Source organism: Cynoglossus semilaevis, chromosome 2 (assembly GCF_000523025.1).
Source record: "Cynoglossus semilaevis isolate Cse_v1.0 chromosome 2, Cse_v1.0, whole genome shotgun sequence".
NCBI classification, from domain to species: Eukaryota; Metazoa; Chordata; class Actinopteri; order Pleuronectiformes; family Cynoglossidae; genus Cynoglossus; species Cynoglossus semilaevis.
This window is the reverse complement of record NC_024308.1, coordinates 11,464,453-11,470,034: the sequence shown is the minus strand read 5'-3', so window position 1 is coordinate 11,470,034 and position 5,582 is coordinate 11,464,453.

Sequence of the window (5,582 nt, the reverse complement as noted above, 5' to 3'; positions counted from 1 at the left end):
CCCTCCACCTCCCCCCTCCCTCCCCCTTCATCAGCTTGATTTAACACTTAGCACCATGTTATGGTTTGTCGACTGGATGAATAAACAGAGCAGCAGTGACAGCGTGGTGGTGACAGCGGAGCGGCTTCAGCGCCTCCTGCCTCGTCGTCTCACCGCGCTCCTTCATCTCTCTAAAGTGATGGCATTTGTCCACACGCCCCCCTCTCTGCTGAGGCCCCTGCGGTGAAGGACGTCTCCCTGCTGCACTCGCCTCTGATTCTGGTGTTCGAACAAAACCACATTAGAAACGGCAGTGTCACATCAGATTAGAGAGACAGGAAGCTGCTGTTCAGAGGACCAAAGGTGTCACTGAAGCCCCCCCCCATTACTGTACCGCTGCCCTGCAGGAACTGTTCTCTCAGTGAAGCAACCATTCACCGGAACTGATTAAAAGTACTTGACTTTGGGCTGGTTACTAATACCCTGGTCTCAGCCCCACTGTCCCCCCCCTCACCCAGATTTATATTCCCACTGTTTCTCCAACCCTGACTCACACAGCAGTCCGGTCGGATGGATCGGAATCTGAGGTGGTGCTGGTGGTGGTGGGGGGGAGTGCAGAGGGGATTATCTTCACCCGGGGAGTTTGGACAAACATGAGAACAACAAAGACATCAGCAGTAAAAAAAAAAGAAAAGAAAAGAAAGGAAAAGAAAAAGGTCCAGCCTTCGTTCAACCCTGTTTCCTGATGGAGCTGCAAAAAAGTCCAAAAGATGAAGAATATGACGCTGGGTGAGGAGAGAAGGGGGGGGTGGGGGGGGCTGCTCCTGTGGACCTGTTGTTGCACAAACTGTGGGTCATGTTCCGTCTGTGTGACGTCTCATGTCACATGACTGAACTCCCTGTCAGTGGGGGAGGGGGCTGTTGGAGAGTAACTGTGTCTGTCAGTGCTGTTGGGTGGATGAAGCTACGTCTACATCACTGGTTGTTTTTTAGTAAAATTGATTTTTTAAGATGACGTTTCATTTTCACACCTGAAGAATGCAGCCCCGGATTTAGAACCAAAACAGAGCTAACACAAAATTTCATGAAATACAGGCCAGGGTTCTGTGACATCATAAATAAAATAAAAACTGATGTACCTGAACCTTAAACAGTTTTTTTTTGGGCTGACATTGTTATCGTATCCACAGACGTTCTCCTGTTTGGACGCAGCCTTAGTTAAAGTGGAGGAGGAGAATGTGGTGATCGCTACTTTCATCACCTCCTCCTCCTCCACCATCACCACCAGCCCAGGAGTCTTCACAGCTTTTACCACACACACCACATTGACCTCCTGACCCCGACCCCAGTAGGATTAGACTTTCTGTTTATTTCATCGGTTTATTACATAAGAGTGGGTTTGTCTTTTGGAAGATGTATTTGTGTCTCAGCCTCTGCCCACAGAGAGTCTTCAAAACCACTAGCCACAGACCAGAACCACAGACCAGAACCACAGACTAGAACCACAGACTAGAACCACGCTGCAGGAACGTTGGCGTTCCACTATGATTTCACTGAAATGTTATTGCAGTAGAAACAGAAAAATAGTTGCAGCCGTGACTGGACAGAACTCTGAGTTCATTTATAGAAACCCACTTAAACAACATGATGGTAAATACTAGAAAAACAAAAAAAGTATTATTTATAGTAATAGTTTGATTGTGACTCTAAAATTTAGATGTTTCTTTACTCCAGGCTTTAACCAGTTACAACTCCAGATACTGCTGCAGTTCAATCAATAGACAGCAGGAGGAGTTCTCACTGTGGGTGCAGTGAGACTCAGACCGTCCATTTGTCCAGAGACTGAAGAAGATGGACACTGCTCTGAGTCCTGGTCCTGAAGCCATGCAGTACTTCAAAATGCAGTACTTGGTATACTGCAGTACTTGGTGTACTGCTGTACTACTGCTGAGCAGCTTCTGCATTCCATAAAAATCAATTCCAGGCCGCAACCCACGACAATTTTAATGGTTTATTTGGTGCCATGAATCAAGTCATGTTCTCCAGGAGAACAGCACCACCTAGCTCCACCTCTGTATCTGTGGAGGCAGTAGGCGGAGCCACAGTAACTGCTGACTCCAGAAACTACAACCTGCTGGTTCTGATCCTCAAACTCAGCGGTGGGCAGACAGTCAGAGGGCGGAGGCTGGATTTTATGAATCAAGTCTACTGTATGGTTGGAGGTTGTGTGGAGCAAGTGCTGCCAAAACCCTGGTTGGCAGCCAAGAGTGGGTCATCTGAGAATCTCTAACAGAGCAGATTGAATTCAATTCCACTTGGATTATAAAAAAAAAGAAAAAAGTAAACTGTGAAAATGAGCAGGAACCCTGATCACACAGGAACCACAGTTGTCTCCCCTCAGTGCGGTGATTGGTCGGCTCCATGCATGTGATGCTGTGATGAGCAGCAGTGTGATGTGTAGATGGGCGGAGGTCGGCGTGGACCTCCAGGCTCAGGGAGCGCTGGGTGGAGGAGAGGAGGAAAGAAAGAAAGAGATGGAAAAGGAAAAGAATCATGTTGCATAATCAAGCTGTTTATTTTTCCTGCATGGAATGGTGAACACAAAAAAGATGCCAAGATGCGTTTATAGTAGGGGCATCGGTTGGCTGGCTATGTCGTCGTCTCTGGCCTAAAAACTAAGTCTTTTCAAAATGCATAAAAAACGGCTTCTCTTAGCATCGTTCCTCAGAATGACCTAAATTTAGCTTCATCAACACTGATGCAACAATAACCTTCAAACATAGAGCAAACTGTAACATCCATTTACAATGGTCTAGTCACCACAGCGCCCCCGCACTTTTCAAGTACAGGGACATGCTTTACCGTCACAGAGGAAATGTCCTTAAATACATACAAAAAAGCAAATAAAAGAAAAACAAAACCAGGAAAACAAGGAAACAGGAAGTTTTCAACTTAAATCCAGTTTCCAGAAAAAAATCAAAAACAAAACAAACCAGTTCTAATGATGTGGCCTCAATACAAACAATCAGAAAATTCACAACACTAGTTTGTCCTCATTTAATCAATGTTACAAAAGTCCTGCATTATAAAATAGGGCAGCTTTAAAATCAGTGTAATTAATAAAACTATACAACATACAAACACGTCTCTCAGTCGGGGCCACGCCCCCTCCCGACCCTCCCGCCGTCGCTCTCTTCGCTGCTGTACCAGAACTAAATTACACACACAACACAAGAACAAAACAACACACTGCCCAAACTATTGCTTTTATATTTTCTTTTTTAGTTTTTCTTTCTTTAAAAAGGGTGCAATTCTGTCGGTATTTTATTCACAGCCAAAAGTCGCTGATTAGATGCTCGGCTGTTCCACCAGGATTTTGTGACACTTTTATAAAAATGTCCGTGCAATTTTTTTTATTCCCTTCGCTCGTCAAAAGCCCTGGAAGCTGTGATTTTTTTCTTTAATTACACAAGTTCTCACTATTGTTTCATAATTAGTGCAGATAATTCAGGAAGTAATGCCCAGCTCATGGGTAAAGGATAGGAGGCAGGATCACAGACCGGGAGGAAACACACCACCCACACACACGTGGAGGGACCTAAACCATCGCAGCCGACTGTGTCACAACACGCTGCGTCACATCAGATTGGACAGGCTGATCACATGACCGGGAAACAACTCACTGGCTGAGCCGACGCCCAGGTGTGGTGGAAACAATGGTCGTCAACTGAGCTGGATTATTTGATTTTTAAGGCTTGTGTTCACGTAGCAAAGTTGACCCGGCCCAGTACTGGGCCACACAGATGGGTGGTACCCAGAATGTGTACCACATCACAGGCCACAAACCTAAACCAATGGCGGCTCTTCTTTTGGCTCTAAGTTGTTCCTGCAATTAGCATCTGTGGCCAACAACAACTAATGTAGGAGACGTGGGCCGCATGATGACAAATACGGACCACAGAGGTCTGCTCTCTATTTGTGGGCCAGCGACAGACTTTGCTAGGTGAATCTGTGACTGAAAAAAAAACTACAATCAGACTGTTTATAATTAGAGACCCGGAGCCGATGTGTTGACTGAGAAGATTATCCAAAGGCGAAGAAGAAAGAAAGAAAGAACGAAGGATAGAAGGAAAGAGGAAAAGGAGGCAGGAAGGAAAACTGGAAGAAGAAGAAGGGAAGGAAACCCTGAGCCATGTTTGCTCAGCTTGGCTGGAGCTTCGCAGCAGGGCTGGTTTCACCATTTTTAGGGAGCGACCACGGAGCACAGTACCAGTCATGTCCGTGCTAACTTTGGTTGACAGTAAAGGAAAAGAAACAGAAGAAGTCCACATGAGGGCAGGACGATGCTGCATATTTTCACGTGAAGGAAACTGGTCGCCCTCTGTGACCCAGACAGCAAAACTGAATGTGGACTACGAGAGAACTGGGCTGGGCTGGGCCTTATGTTGGGCTATAATGTTTTGGTTGCTGATTGGCGGGGTTGTGACCCACAGGTTGAAAACAACATGTGGGTCACGAGAGGCATAAATGAATGTGGGCCACTCAATAGCCAATGTAGTGGAAAAGGGACTAAGTTTAATAGACCAGGTTAAAAAAAAAGCATCACTTTTCCCTGTAGTGTGATTGGCTGGTCATTAATGCCTCTGTGCCAGCACCAATAGGATGTGACGATTGATTATCCTGACAAATGTACATCCTTTAAAGGTCTCACATGTCACATGGGAAAAACAGTGACCAAATGTTTAGGGAATAGTTACAGCCACACACCCCCCGACCCCCACCCCTTCCTCCTAAATACCCTCTCTGCTGGCTGGAGATCTGCACCAGTTACCAACAAACTTCCAGGATGTGGAGGAAAAAAACAGAAAAATGAAGAAAAGACTAGAAAGATAAAAGAGAGAAAAGTCTCTCCTGATTGGCTCTGGTGCACCGCCTCAGGACTGGACCGCAGCTCAAGGCACATTGACGAGGAACAGCTTTTTTAACTTTAGGCAGAAGTGAAGGAGAGGAAGAAGAGGAGAGGAAGAAGAGGAGGAAACACAGGGAGGTGAAGAGAGCTGGTCGTTGGTGACGGACAGCCGCAGAAAAGGTCGCGACCTGGACCGCACCAGGTCACCACCTCAAAGAAGACAGCGGTTAACAAGTGCCGGACGTTGGGTTTACGATGGAGTCTCTTTTTCACTAACTACGTTTTCTATGAAAAAAACTGTCACTAACACTAAAACATGCAGATATTTTTTTTGTGTCTTTTTTATAAATGTTTTTTTTTCACTTAAATTCACTTTTGTTGAGACACTCCTGAGAGTGTTGATGTGTGTGCATGTGTGTGTATATATATGCATTCTTATATATATATATTTATATATATATATATTTATAGAAGAGGAAGAAAAAAAGTGAAGTTTAATAAAAAATGCTAACTTGCAGGTGAATTGTCGCTGACGTCGTCGACAAACAGCTTCCAGAGAATGACCCTTGACTCCTCCTCTTTATAGCTAAACCACACCCCCTGATTAAACACTCTCGGGCCGTTGGTCGACTGCAGGAATAAGTGCTTCTGATTTGACGGGAGCTCTTGGAGACCCAGCCAATCACTGGGCAGC